The 15132-nt window shown below is 40.2% G+C and overlaps 1 long non-coding RNA gene across 1 annotated transcript; it reads left to right on the plus strand.

Annotated features, from left to right (window-relative positions):
- Positions 1-8796: 8796 nt before the first annotated feature.
- On the plus strand, positions 8797-9653 carry LOC134484901 (uncharacterized). The gene is made up of 2 exons (XR_010062708.1): positions 8797-8912; positions 9287-9653. It is a non-coding gene; the product is annotated as an uncharacterized LOC134484901 (long non-coding RNA).
- Positions 9654-15132: the final 5479 nt, after the last annotated feature.

Here is a 15132-nt window from a genome sequence, read left to right on the forward strand (position 1 = left end):
GATCCGTGTCACTGGAATCAATCTATTAACCTACATTAACTGGCTATGTGACGATATCTCACGTACGCGCTTGCCCAGTTTAAAAAAAAAAAAAAGGCTAGGGAATGAGAATGGGACAGAGAGAGAGGGAACGGGAGAGGGAAGGAAATCAGTGCCCATAAAGTGCAGCAGACGGATAATTTGCCAAGCGAATACAACTTCATTTTCCAGTGCCCACTGCTGCGCCCTCCACATCCTCACGCAGCCCCTGACCTGTAAAGAAGTCTAACAAATTGGCTTCTATTGTGGAGCCAAAAGGTGCCATCAAAGAAGGGACGGTTCGCTGGTCCTAAAGTATGATGGGAAATCTCTGGCTGGAATAAAGAGCTGTGGTTTTTATGAAGTTAACCCATTAAGGTTAAAAGCACTCAGAAAGTTCCAGCTGACAGGGCAGCGGTAAGAAAGGAAGAGAATTCCTTTACCTTCTGATTCTAGCACCCTGAAAAGGGGGTGCTAGGGAAAGCAAGAGCCTCATGAAGTTGTGATAATTACCTTTCCTTGCTAGGAAATGCATCCACCCCTTGAGATTTCTTTGGACAGTCTCAGTACTCTCTCTGTCTCTTTCTCTCTGTCTCTTTTTCTGTCTCTCTCCCTCTGTCTCTTTCGGCCTGTCTATATCTGTCTCTCCCCCTCTCTCTGTCTGTGTCTCTGTCTCTCCATCTCTGTCTCTCCATATCTCTCTCCTCTCTCAATGAAGAATCACAAATAATTAGACAGAGGAATTCAATGGTTTTCATAGTGTCTATCACCAGAATATCACTCACTTACCCTGTCCTTATAAAGCTCTTCTGGGACTTGACCATTTTCCTACTGATGATGTGAAATGCTGGGTTGATTGGTGGCCCCAATCTACTTTCAGCACACAGGCCGATCCCTCCATCTGTGGTACACTATTCTACATCATCCAAGCTGTACAGCAGATGACCATTCTGAACACAGACACAGCAGGTTGTGGCCAGCATGATCCAACACTCATTTCCATCCAGAGACAGAGGGGAATAGGAACAGATTGCACTCATTCCCATTTCATAGGTGCTTCGCTATAAATCCATAAAACCTGAAGAAAAGAAATATATAACTTTGTCCTTCACGTCAACCTCAGCCTTAGGAAGAGATTAAAAAATACTTGTTGGATCAGTTGCTGGTCTCTGGTACTGGATGTAATTGGAGTGGGAAAACCTCCATGGGTTGTGGAGCTGTGGGTAATAGTCAAATGACACGGAATACCCTAACATTCCTGGGCCACACTGAATCATTGCATAGTGACACTTTCCCTTATAGAGAGCTGGAAGGCACTGGACAGTACTGGGAATATCACAACTCACCTTGGAAAGTCTAGGATCACATACATATCACTCACAAACATAACGAATGTTGAAGAACTGTAGAGTGATGATGGCATCATTGACTTCATATGTTTTCACGAATGTGTCTCTGTGCCAAACCAATAAACTTAATTATTTCAGTTAAATCCATATTTTTTCCCATTGGAAGATACATACATAGTCAGCTCCTACAACCTCTGTAAGTACCAACAGAAACAGGTTAAATAAAGCTAACTTTGTGGTTGTTCCAGTGGGGAAAGATGCTTTGTCAATGTGTTAAGCACTGTAAATATCTTACAGTAGTTTGTTTTCAATGTGAGCAATTTTCCTTATTCTGTCCATTTTCTTTATCTCTTCATTCATCTTGAACTAAAAAAAGGGGGAGAGTGTATCTTTTCATCGTTTGACTTGCTGTGCCTGAGCATGTAGAAAAAGGAGGCATCAGCACATCCTTCAATAAATTGGTAGAGGAAAGGGTGCCGGGTGCAGGTTTCCAGAGCAGAACTCCACCAGAATTCATTTTGATCCTGAAAACTGTCTCCATTTGGGTTATGTTTGAAGCCCCCTGTACTCATCTTCTTTTGTCTACTTTCATCCACTGTCAATGCCTGTTAAAGTTTTTATAAGGTCTGTTCCCATGGGAAGGTGAGATCTGGGACACTGACAGGCCTACCAGATGTTGTGTCCACGAGAATGATTTTTTTAGACAGGGTAGCATTTTTCATTCATCTCATTCTTTTGCTTTTATGTTTTCTTGTGCTTAGAAACAAAGAAATGTGGGAAATAACAGATGTAATCATATAACAGATGTAGTCATTCATCCAACATATTCTTCCTGAGCTCCTGAGCTCTGAGAAGCACATTCAAACAGCAGAGATCTATCTAGTCATGAATAAGTCCACATGCTTAGTCCATCATGGTAGCTCACGCTGGTAGGCATACCTGGGAGGCTGACAAAGGAGGGGAGCTGCAAATCAGAGGTCAGACTAAGCTCTACTGTAAGTTGAAGAATAGTCTAGACTCTCTATCAGGGAACACTTGCCAAATAAATAAATAAGTCCTTGCTTCTCAGGAGTAAATGACAGCTATGTGAATATTCAGTGAGCCAGGTGGTGATAAAGGATCAATGAATATAAATGAAAAGGGAGAAGGAAGGTAGACAAAGAGATCACTACACACAGGGGTTTAAAGGACAGATTCAACTGACATTGACTTATGTTCCAGATATGTGTGGCCACTACACAAGTCAACACTGTGCAACTCATGGGCTTGAACAAAACTTTATTATTATTTCTTATGATCTGAATCATTATAGCAGTTGCCGGTTGGGTTCTTCGAGTGATTTCAGTCCTTCAGGAGGCATACCTATTATCATCTGAAGCACTGAAAAGGATAGGAGAAGCTATAATAAAGCTTCTCACTCACATGGATGGGTGGCTAGGATGGCTGCAACAGCTGGACTATGAATCAGTGTCTTCTGCCTTTATTCCATGGCTACCCAAGAGTCCTTTACAGGAGGTCTAACTGAGTTTACTTATCACATGGTGCCTCCAGATAAGTATCATAAGGACTCCAGATAGAAGCTGCAAGTCGTGAAGTTCAGGAGGTATTAGTCCTTCCAGATGTATTGGTCTGAAGCAAGTCAAAGTATCGATGCATAAATAGAGAGGAGTAGAGACATCACGCAGAATAGAAGGTGCAGCTCAGTGAGCCCCTGATGACTATTTGCCATGGACATATGTGAATCAGTGACCTCATTGACAAGCAGATATCCTAGAAGAGCTCAGTTGAAGTGAGGAGCAGGCAGTTCCCCATCAGTGTAAAGAGTGATCACAAATTTCTGAGACAGAATTATTCTTGAAGACTTTGGAGAAACAAATGGGCCAGACAGGCTTGAGTAAAGTATGACTGTGGTGGAGGAAATTAAAGAAGGAAGTCAGAAATGAACTAGCTCGAGGAACATATGAACTGTGGATTTTAAAGGCACATGAGTAACCAACCAAAAATTTAAAATGAAGACTCAAAAATATTGCTATGGAATCCTGAAACAGAAGGAAAGAGGCAGGAAACAAGTTCTTACTACCATCAAGGCCATAGAAATGGAAGTGTAGACCAGAGTGGTATCAATAACAAATCTATTCAGCGATTTCATGTTGGTAGAGATTCCCAATGGACTAGCTACAGCTGATTATAGATTATATTTTTAATTGCACATTTTATTTATTTATATTTCAAAGGTTATCCTCTTTTCCAGTTTCACTTCTGGAAACCCCTTATCCTATCCCCTATCCCCCTGCTTCTATGAAGGTGCTCCCCCCTTCCTACCCACTCCCACCTCACCACCCTGGAGCTCCTAAAGGAGCTGAAGGGGTTTGCAACCACATAGGAAGAACAATAATATGAACCAACCAGACTCCCCAAAGCTCCCAGGGATTATTGTTTATTATAGAGTGACTTACCATATTAAAAATGAAATCAAATTCCTTCTTCCCTCTATCCCTCCAACCCTCTCTGTGTCCCGCTCTTCATACCTTCCATGATTTCTTTCAGTCTTTTCCTAAGTAACTGTAAGAATGGAGCTGCCATGTTTGAAGCTTGAGAAAATGAATTTGAAATTATCATCTGGACTTTGGAAAGACCTATTAGATACTCCAGTAGAAAGAAAATACAAATAGTTTCCTTCAAACAGTTGTAGACCATTGAGCTGATAGGAGAAATGCATTGCAAAGTGCTTGAAATTCAAACATGAAGACCTGAGATTGGCCTAAGAAGCCACATAAATTGTCAGTGTGGAGATGCATACTTATCATCCTTGAATGGGGAGGTGGAGCCAGGAGGAACCCTGGAATTGGCCTGCCAGAAAGTCCAGCCTAATTGGTTTGCCATAAGTCCCATGGAGAGATGCTGTCCCCAAATCAAAGTGGATGGCTCTTCTGATGAACAACACCTGAGGTTGTGGACTCCACATGCATATTCATACATGCCCATTTATACATTCATACACACACACACACACACACACACACACACACACACACACCACAATTTATAGTTCACAGGAGATTCCAAAATAAAAAATATTCCTTCCTTTGGGAATTGTCAAATATTGGTAAATTGCTTTAGATTAGCAGCAATTAATGTAGACAGAGAAAAATGATTGAAAACTGATCCTGAAGACACAATAATGTTAAAATTTAAGATATTAGGAGGAAGTATTATTGAAGCAATATAAGAAAAGCAATCAACCACCCCACCCCTAAAAAACAGGAGGGAATGGGGTCCTGGAAGCCAACTGACAGGGAGTCTCATGTGGAAAATGATAGATTCTTTTAAGCCAACTCCGCTTAGTAAGGAAACACTAGGAATGAATTCTTGAATTGGTTGTACGAGACCAATAGGCAACCTTGATGAAACATTAGATTGTGTTCCAGAGGCAGTAGAAGAAAACAAGCAGTAAATAGTAGCATAGCCTATTTCTCTGGTATTTTGTGATAAAGAGGATCAAGAAAATTGTTGGTGTATTTGAGCAATATGGGTTTACCGAAGAATCATTTTGGCTCTATGTGCAAGTATTCTCTGGGAAAGGTTTGATAGTTACTAGGTTACTTTCTCCTCTGTTGCCATGACACAAGCCTATATGTTTTTTTTTATAACCATTGGCTTTCTACAGTTCTTGACTAGCATCTTTGTTGTTTTATAAACCCGTGAAACAGTCTTGGGCTTATAAACGAGGTTCCCTATGGCAAAGAGGCTCAGCTTGGTATAAAATCCAGGATAGTATTTTCGCCCACCTCTCTGTCTAACTCTTAGAAAAGTGAAAGGAAGAAGGTTAATACTTCTACTTAGAGCAGTGTGGGCTTCTTGCTGAAGGTATTATCTGGCTGATTCTCTGGAAATGATGCTATTGGAGAGGTTGAGTAGTGTTATCTTTAGCATTATGTGTTTCCCTTTTGAATGAAAACTGTACAGTTATTGGATGTCAATAAACTCCAGAATAAGTTGGAGTGACACCTCCTCTATGCATGCCTGTGAGGAATTTTATGCATCTAGTTGGTTAAAGTGCGCTGATCCACCCTAAATGTGAGGAGGGGTACTATACTTCAGAAAAAAGAAGGGAGTAAGCTAAGTACCAGAATTTCACTGTCTCTCTTTCCTGGCCTCGAATGCAGTGACTAGCCATCTCAGCTTATGTCACAGCATAAAGAAAAGAAATACATAGAAGATATCAATATTAACTCAGAAGTTATGAAGCACAGTTTTTTAGGAGCACAAAGTTAATAGGAACCCATTCTTTGAAAACAGGTGACCAAACCCATTGAATTTATCTTCATACGCGAAATATCTTTTTGAATCTATGTTGGCTCTTAAGTAAGACAGGAGCTATGCATCTGCTTTCTCATGTTGTAGTGATAAAGACTGAGATGATTTCTGCAAGATAACTTACAGAGATTGACTTGCATAAACTATAGAATTTGGTATATTTATGAAAAGCAATACCATTTCAGTGAGTCCAAATATACAATGATACTTAAATGGTTCCCCAAAGTCATTTGCACCTGCAGGCGAGACTATCAGGCAAGATTGTGTTTATATGGTAAGGTAATGGTAATATCATCTACACATTCCCTTCTAACCTTCAGGTTAGTTGGTTGAAGTACAAGAAAATACTACATTAGAATTGAGAAGCTCAATTGGGGAAATCTTCTCAGCACTTTTCATTAACAGCTGTGTGGCTAAGGATCCATCCATTCATAAGATTTTCTCACTGAGGAGCAGAGGAAGTCCCTGATACAAAGCACCATGGGTTAAGTGAAAGATAGTAGAAAGGCTAACCAAAAATCCTTAGAAAGTATGTTTTAAGGTTACCATATATATATATATGTATATATATATATATATATATATATATATATATATATATATATAATCTGAAAGATCTTTCAGTTCTCTTGGCTTTAGACTTCCAATCAGTAAGTGAGAGGTTGGGCTACAATAATGACTTGAGATTCAGGTCAATCACATGAATGTAGCCATCATATCTCCTTATTCTAACCATGGAAACGTAGCTGCTGTTTGACACACTGGCCTTCCACGTAAGAGTTTTATTTAAATAAGATTTTGTCGCTAAAATACATTTGAAAATCCACTGGGTTACCTGTACTCTGTGTTTCTTGCAGCTCTAAACATCCATGTCTCTGTTACTAAGCATGCAGGATCAAGGGGAAGAAGATGTTATGATTATCCAAATGTGGGAGAGATGGACTCCCATCCACAAGAGGAAGCAATACAGTTTCTTCTAAAAGTCCAAGGATGCGGGGTTGGGGATTTAGCTCAGTGGTAGAGCGCTTGCCTAGGAAGCGCAAGGCCCTGGGTTCGGTCCCCAGCTCCCAAAAAAAGAACCAAAAAAAAAAAAAAAAGTCCAAGGATGCTAGGCCACACCTTTACCGCCACCCTTATACTCCTCTTCTGTGCAGATTCAATTCTCATTGGGAATTGGAGAGTGAGAGCAGTTAGGTCCTGGGTCTCAGTGGAGAGCAAATAGCTGGTTAGTGGGAGGAGAAAGATGGAATGTATATACAAGACCAAGCCTTCATTTTTCGAAGCTGTGAAAACTGTACCCCAGGGGCTTGCGAGCAGTTTATACCTTCAGGGTGGAGATTGAAATTTGTCTACGAAGAACTTCTGTTTTTCATGGAAGGAGCCATTTAGATGAGCACAGCTCATTAATCTTTCGTTCCTTGGAGAAGAGTCAGTGCTTTGAAATGAGATGTTATGGTGGTGAATACTCTTGAATTTGAAAAATTGGGTCAAGCTGCCTTCTGGCAGGAGAGCACTGAGCCACCATTTCTAGGGTCCTAGGATGGTATTGAATGCCCCTTCTTACATCCAGGTTCTAGCAAAAAGCTTGTAAACGCCTGGTCTCAAAAGTGATGTAGACAGAAACTCATGGGCCTTCCCAGAGTACAAAGAGTAGTGACCATCTCTGAGCTCAGAACGGCCCTTCAAGCATGACTTCTCAACAGAAGGGGCAGTAGTAGTTACAATTACATCTTAAGCATTGGCAACTGTCAGAGAGCACAGCTGAGTGCACATGCCACACAGAGAGCACATGCCACAACCCACAAATGCCTTGGCGAAAGGTGCAACAGAGATTAGACTCCTCATGAGGCAGGATACAGTGTTCATCAACTCTCTGCAGGAGCTGAAGGATAAGTAGAGGTGCTACAATTGAAAACTGGACTCAAAATAAAAGACAACATTTTTCTATAGCCAGTTTCATAGGTATATATGTATGTGTATATATATATTCTCATATTGTAGCATACCCCAGTGTATTCTAGCATAACCTAGTGTAGTCTTAGAAAGAGGGAAGAAATTCCCAGCACAGCGCCTTACTGCTTTATCTCCTTTGTGGCCTGACAGTTTTTGTACATTCTAGCAATGACTCCTTTGCTTTAATGCCAGTCCAATTCTTCAAAGGCTTATTCAGTTGTTAGAGTCCCTCAGCTCCACTTAAATCCCTATTCACCTCAAGACAACAATTATATCATAATTTGGAAGATTATTTTTTAAAGGGAAGCACGTAGTATCTTAGCTTACAATAACCACTTAATTCGTACCAATTACTGTGGAAACCAGTGCTTTTGTTATGGATGTGATAGCTAACATCCCAACCATTTAATCCAGGTTTGACCCTTTCACAGGAGTCACCTGAAACCATCTGCATATCATATATTTACATTATAATTAATAAGAGTTGCAAAGTTACAGTTATGAAGTAGCAATGACAATAATTTTAGGGTTGGTGGAGTCACCAAAAACTGTATTAAAGTATTGCTTTAATCCAAAGTTGACATCAGAATTTTCCAATGGACCTCACCGGGATGATCGAAATTACCTCTATCAATGTTGTCCAGTATGTAACTACTTACCAGGAATGGCTATTGTATATGAAATTGTGGCTACTTCAATGAACTCATTTTATTTAGCCTAAAGGAATACACATTTTTGTGAGTCACCTTGAGGACCCGATGCAGCATGGATTGTTGGGATCAGTTCTGGGGGTTCTGGTTTAACTTGAGAACTTGAATTTTCACAGCTGAGGCTTGTATTGGTAATCTAGGCACTGGCCCTATTTATCTCTATCTATGTTTCTCCTTTGTGACTTTTCCTGGAGAAAAAAAATCACACAAGTAACTGGGAACATGTTAAGTTAAAAGAGCACATCTCAAACCCAATGCTTGATATGTTTCCTGGAGTTCTTGAAAAGGTGAAGGTGTGAGGTTAAACCCAGGAATCTATGTTTCTAATAATCTCCTAACTATATAATGACCACGCTGATCGAAGCACCACAGTTTGAGTAACAAGGGGTAAGATTCTATCTGGAATGCTGTTGGGCTTTACATTCTTTGATTCTAGAACTAGGCATGATACCCCAAACCCAGCATGCCCATCAGAATCTAGGGAGCCAGCAGGACAAGGAGGATGAAATGGACAGGGTGATGAAAATCCTGCTTTGATAGAAGAACAGTAAAAGGCCCAGTCAAGGTGGGCAAGTCCTGACCTGAGGCTGTCCAAGATGAATTATGTTACTGAGTTCCTTCAGGTCAAGAGAAGGGGTCAAATAAAACCATTCTTTTGCTTCCAGTCCTTCTAAGTCTCCATATAGAGTTCAAAGCCCATAAAACCCATGCCCTATTCCTATCCTTAAGACAATATGCTGTGATCTGAGGGCCCTACAGGTCAAGAAGCAAGTCAAGGTGCAGAACAGTCGATGTTTCCAGGATTCCATTTCCTTAAATTAAGAAAGGAAGTCAAATGTTGAGGGTTCTATTACATGATTGGTCAATAACCCAAGGCACTACAGTACTTGTAATGTCAAATATAAAGGCATCTAATGATTCCTTTTTTTTTTTTTTCAGTTTGGGTGAAATGTGAGTTGCAATGGAAGTCCCAGAGTTAAGCAGTGAGATAGTAAAGAAAAGCAGAGGCAGAGGAACTCTTCTGTGCTGCCTGCTACAAAGGATCCCAGTAAACAGGCCACGTCATAGATACCCATCTCTTCAGCCACTGGGTATTTTCCAAGAACACGGTTGAGCATAAGATTCACTCGGGGTTATCCACTCTATCAAAGCCTTTTCTTTGAGAAGATGTATCTTTCCAAGCACCTTATTGTTGGAACTCTATAAGCATATGACCAGGCAGAAAATGTTACTTTCATACAATTGCAGTCCATTACCATGAACAGACATGGAGTTAATAAAGATGGTTTCTTTTGTGGACCATATAATTTTTCCCTTTCTACCAGAAGTTAAATCATTCAATTCCAAACAGTTCTTTGGCATTGGAAGGACAGTCAATGAAATCACACCAAGAACTTCATAAATGATTATCAGATAAAGAGAAATTAATTTCCCTAAGTGTGTTTATCTCCCTCATCATCTCTCATCCAACATAAGCAGGTATGCGTGGGCAGGCGTGCGTGTGTGTGTGTGTGTGTGTGTGTGTGTGTGTGTGCGCACACGCACGCACACACACACAATTTTACTGAATTAAGGTTTATGTTATAGCAATGCAGGATTACAAATACAGGGGACACGCCGGGGCGGAGAGGGTTTCAAAGACAGAAATCTGCTCCATTCTCCCACAGCCTTGTTTTCCACTGAATTTGGACTTTCAGGTGAAAACATTTCTCTTGTCTGGCAGTAAAAATGACTCTATTTGCTCTTTTTTCCAAGGACCCCCCAAGGGTCCTGTCCCAGAACAAAATGAATAATGATGTTTAGGTTTCCACAGTGCCTTTCCACACGAAGTTTGAGATGCTGTAGAAAAGTGATCTCATAAATCTCCAGGACACCCCTGAGAGGCAGATAGTAGAAGCCACACCCCCATTGCACAGGAAAGGAAACTGAGGTGTATCTAGGCTGAAGGAGTGGCAGGGACTCTGGATTACAAAGCTTGAGATGAGCCCGCAGAGGTGGTTTGGTGGATAAGTGCTTGATGCTCTGAAGACCACTATTATCTCATTCCTGGTACCCACGTGCTGGTTTACAATGGTCTATACCTCCATTTCTACGGAACCTGATGGTGCCCTTGTCTGGCCTTTATGAGTATTATATGCATGTAGCACACACACACACATATATAACATACATGTAGGCAAAACACCGATATTCCTAAAGTATAATAAAATTTACCAAGCTTGAGACATAGTAGTTCTTTTCTTCCCTAAGTCAATGATTCAAATCATGCATACCTCTCCTATTATAATGTATGTACCACTACCACAGGCATATGGTTATCATTTTAGTAAATTCTGGAAGACGGCTCCCCCTTTAAACGCACTATACTAACAACAGCTTAAGTGTCTACATAACAGTAACTCATTTAGATATGTAGATGACATCTAAATGAGATATGTAGATGACATTAAATGAGTGCATGTAAATATATACATGTCCAACACGGGTATGCTATGAACATGTGTTCAGAAAGACAGGAACCTACTTAACATCACTGGTCTTTAGAGCAAGCTAACAGTGGTAGAGTCAGGTGAGTCCTGTGACTGCTCAGAGCCACCACCCCCCGCCCCCGTGCCTGCCTCTGCTCATCTTCACTCTAGCACCTACAGAATTCAGATAAACATCAGAAGGGGTGAAGCTCACAGAAGAGACAGTTGTTAGCAGCAAAATCAAGAATCCCTGACATTTGTCCTCTTCCCTCGGTGCCAGCCTTTAAAAGTCTGGAGAAGTTGACAGCCAAATACGTGTTTCCCATGGGTTAGGCTGACAGCTCAGGGATTGTATTTAGAGCACTATTAAAGGTGCTGAATCTAAGACTCACTATCCAAGGGTCCCTCAGGTCCAGATATCAAGGTAGTGTAAATGAAGGTGCTTTCCTCGATGCTGGGAAACAGGGAGGGGCAGGGTACTTGCCACAACTCTAGGAGCCTATGGTGTCTTAGGCCTAGACCCCAAAGCTCAAGGGGATGGGAACAGAAAAACAGGTGAATTCACCCAGTAGACATTTTCCAGATGACTGTGTGTTTAAAGGTTCCTCTTCTCTGTGTCTGATTCTAAAGCAAGGGAAGATTCTCACCTAGTCAGCTATGTAAGTATATTTAACCCTTCACATATTTGCTTTCCTCTTTGATGCTAACTAAAAAATATCAACACGGTTTCCCCACAGCTTGTGAAAGAAAAATCTTCAGCCTACATAGAGCAGGTAACTGCCCAGATCCTCACACTCAGCTTGGGATGGGTGGGTCCCTAGTTTTGAGATTAGCAGGCACAGTTCTGAACTTCACCACTCCATAAGTAAATTCATTCCCGGACTCTGTCTCTTTATATAGAGCCTCATTTCTTTTGCTGCTAATTCCAATCATTTTTTCCCCTCCACTTCAGCCCACTGGCACGATGGGCACACCTTCAGCCATAGATCCTTGTTCATTTAAAAGCAGCAAAAAACCGTCCCTCTCTCTCTGTTCACCTCTCATCGGTGAGCCATCCACGTTGCTTTTGCTAGGTTTTACTGAAAAAGAGAAAGGAAGGAAGGATAGAAGGAAGAAAGGAAAAGAAAGAAGTCAATTCAATGGCATGTTAAACATCAATATAAGAGAAATAAAAGGCAAACTTTTTAAATTAAATGTAATGGTAACTGACCAACATAGACTCATGCCCTTTTCCAGAGGAAGACCACAGAGGAGTAACCTGTCTGCAGGCAAAGACCCTGTGCTCTTGATAGCTAAGGGAGATGAAAAGAATAGCCCCAGGAAGATGGAAGTCATCAATGCCTCCCCGATTTAAGAGAGCATGAGAAAGATGGAGTTTAAAGAAAATAAACAAAAGAAAAGAAAACTGGAGAATAAAACAACTGGGGGAAAAAGATAATTATGTCTTAAAACAATTACTCTGGCTATGAAGCAAAATTAGCATAGTCCTTTCTAATTTAAATGTGTTGGAAGTGGCTGAGCATGGCAGCAGAAAATTACAAGTTAACGACAGGCTTTGTTTAAAGTGATGGTGGTTGGTTTCACATGGCTTTTCTGTTGTTGATAGAGATGATGGCAAAGTTGCCTATAAAACGTGTTTGCTTATTGGTGGAGTTTCATTTCATTGGCAACTAGAGTCATTCCACACTTGAATCAGTGTGTGTGTGTGTGTGTGTGTGTGTGTGTGTGTGTGTGTATGTGTATGTGTGTATGTGTATGTGTTTGTGTATGTGTGTATCTGTGTGTATGTGCCTGTGTGTATGTGTGTGTTTATGTGTATGTATGTGTGTGTATGTGTGTGTGTATGTGTATGTGTGTGTGTATGTGTGTGTATGTGTTTGTGTTTGTGTGTGTGTGTTTGTGTGTGTGTTGTTTTATTTTAAATTAGCTTTATTTCAATTTATTATGCATAGGTTAGATGGGCTTGGGGTAAAAGAAGATTGAAATTTTCCTTTCCTCTTTCCTTCTCTTCTCCTCCTCTCCCCCTCCCCTTTCTCTCCCCTTCATGTTCCCTCCCCTCTCCCTTCCTTTCCATTCCCTTCCCTTCTCCTTCTCATCTACTCTGTAGCTCCCCATCCAATCAGAAGTATCTTAATTTGCATAATCACCATTAGCTCAGTCAGCAGCATGGCTTTCTTCTTCATTCTTGTCTGTGAGGCTGCCCTACAATGACTTGAGATAGTCTCCCTTATTATTTTATGCTAGGTTGGAGAATTCATCATCTGCATATTTTCGTACGTTGTTATCTCCCAACACATTTAATAACACAAATTAAAACATACTTTATTTCATAAGTTGAGGGAAATGACTATGTTCGATATAGAAATATTAACATATTATATAACATAGCTCATATTAAAACCAAATCTATCTATCTATCTATCTATCTATCTATCTATCTATCTATCTATCTATCTGTCTGTCTATCGAGAGTCAACATTTAGGTAACTTAAGACCTTCAAGACTTAACACAATTAGGACTCAGATAACGTTTGTTTTGGGGGTTCATCCTTGGCCTTCTAAGATATTATTTGCAAGCTTAGGTCCTTTGTCTGCCATTTCAAAGTCCAATTCCTAAGTTGTTTCTGCCTTCAGACAATGCCAGATAATGTATACAAGACTGAAAGAAATCATCTTCAACTAGGAGTCACTAATTTAACCCAATTTTTAAAAAAAAATCTTTAGTCTTGGGAAATATCACACTGGTATGAAGAGGACTAGTTCATCTGATTCTTATGTTTAATTATTGACTTTAGACTTGATAATGTTGGGAATCAATTAGAAAGGTTGTAATGAGGTGTGAATGATGAAGATGAAGATGGTAGGAGTTTTTAAAATGCAGGTGCCTGCTTTTGTATAATTCTAAGGAAATCTGGCACAATTCCTGTCTTGGTGGTCATGCGTGTTGTGGCCCTGTGCAGGCCTGGGCTCTATCTGTGTTTCTTCTCTTCTTCCCTTCAGCCTGGTTTTTAATATTGGGTAACGGATAAAGCTGGAGTACTGTCTGGGTTGGCCATGCTCTGGATCTAAAGCAAGAGGTAGAAGGGAGGGGATACAAAGGAACATAAGGAGGTTCCAAGAAGCCCCACTCACCACTCACTAACAGGGTGCTGGAAGGACAGGTAAGAAACAGTGGATTCTTGTGGTGACTTTTAATCCATGTTTGCTTCAGAATCACCAGACGAGAATAGAATATCTATTGTACTCACAACCAGGAGAGATTCATTCTTTTAGTCTCATTTCTTTTCAAATACACAGTTCTTAAACATGTATTAACTATGGGTCAGGCACTCTGATAGACACTGTATTGGTTGGAACACTAAATCAGTGGTTCTCAAGCTTTTGAAGGCTGGGTTCCTTTAATTCCATTCCTCCTGTTGTGGGGGCTCCAACCACACAATTATTTTTGTTGCTACTTCATAACTGTAATTCTGCTATTTCTATCAATTGTAATGTAAATATCTGTGTTTTCTGATGGTCTTACATGACCTTTGTATAAAGGTCCTTTTAGCCTCCAAAGTGGTTATAATCCACAGGTTGAAAACCATTGCTTTCTGGGCTCCAATGCTCAAATATGTCATGGACCATTCATTTAGCAAGGACAAAGTGAGAGCTTCAGCTGCCATCGGTACTATAAAAACATGGCTATTCTGAGTTTCTTGTTGCTTCTTTTTTTTTTTCTTTTTCAAAAAGAAGTATTTATCTTATGTATATGAACACACTATTTCTCTCTTCAGACACACCAGAAGAGGGCATCTGATCCCATTACAGATGGTTGTAACCCACATGTGGTTGCTAGGAATTGAACTCTGGACCTCTGGAGGAGCAGTCAGTGCTCGTAACCTCTGAGCCATCTCTCCAGCCCCTCATTCTAAGTTTCTTATGGCAACAAGGACCTGTGTTGCCACTTTCACCAGTGTTTGTTTACAGGACATGTTTAGACATGTTGACATGCTAAATCAGGATATATCACATGTCCTCCTTATCAAGTACTTATGTGAATTAGTTTTAATCTAATTTCCTACAATCAAAATCTGGCATCACCATGCTACTCAAAGCCAGCCAGTCCAATTGCCTTTTAATTGTATTGATTATAATTTTAACTTTATAAAATTACTTTTTATAAAATAATTCATTCATTATAATTTTAGTTATTTTAAACTCAGGTTACAAAAATATTATTTAAAGCATACTCCCACAAAACTTTTAACCATATACTAAGTGAATTTAAACCCACTAATAAATATTTAGACCAGAAAAAGCAACAGCTAGATATCT

This window comes from Rattus norvegicus, chromosome 1, assembly GCF_036323735.1.
Source record: "Rattus norvegicus strain BN/NHsdMcwi chromosome 1, GRCr8, whole genome shotgun sequence".
NCBI lineage: Eukaryota > Metazoa > Chordata > Mammalia > Rodentia > Muridae > Rattus > Rattus norvegicus.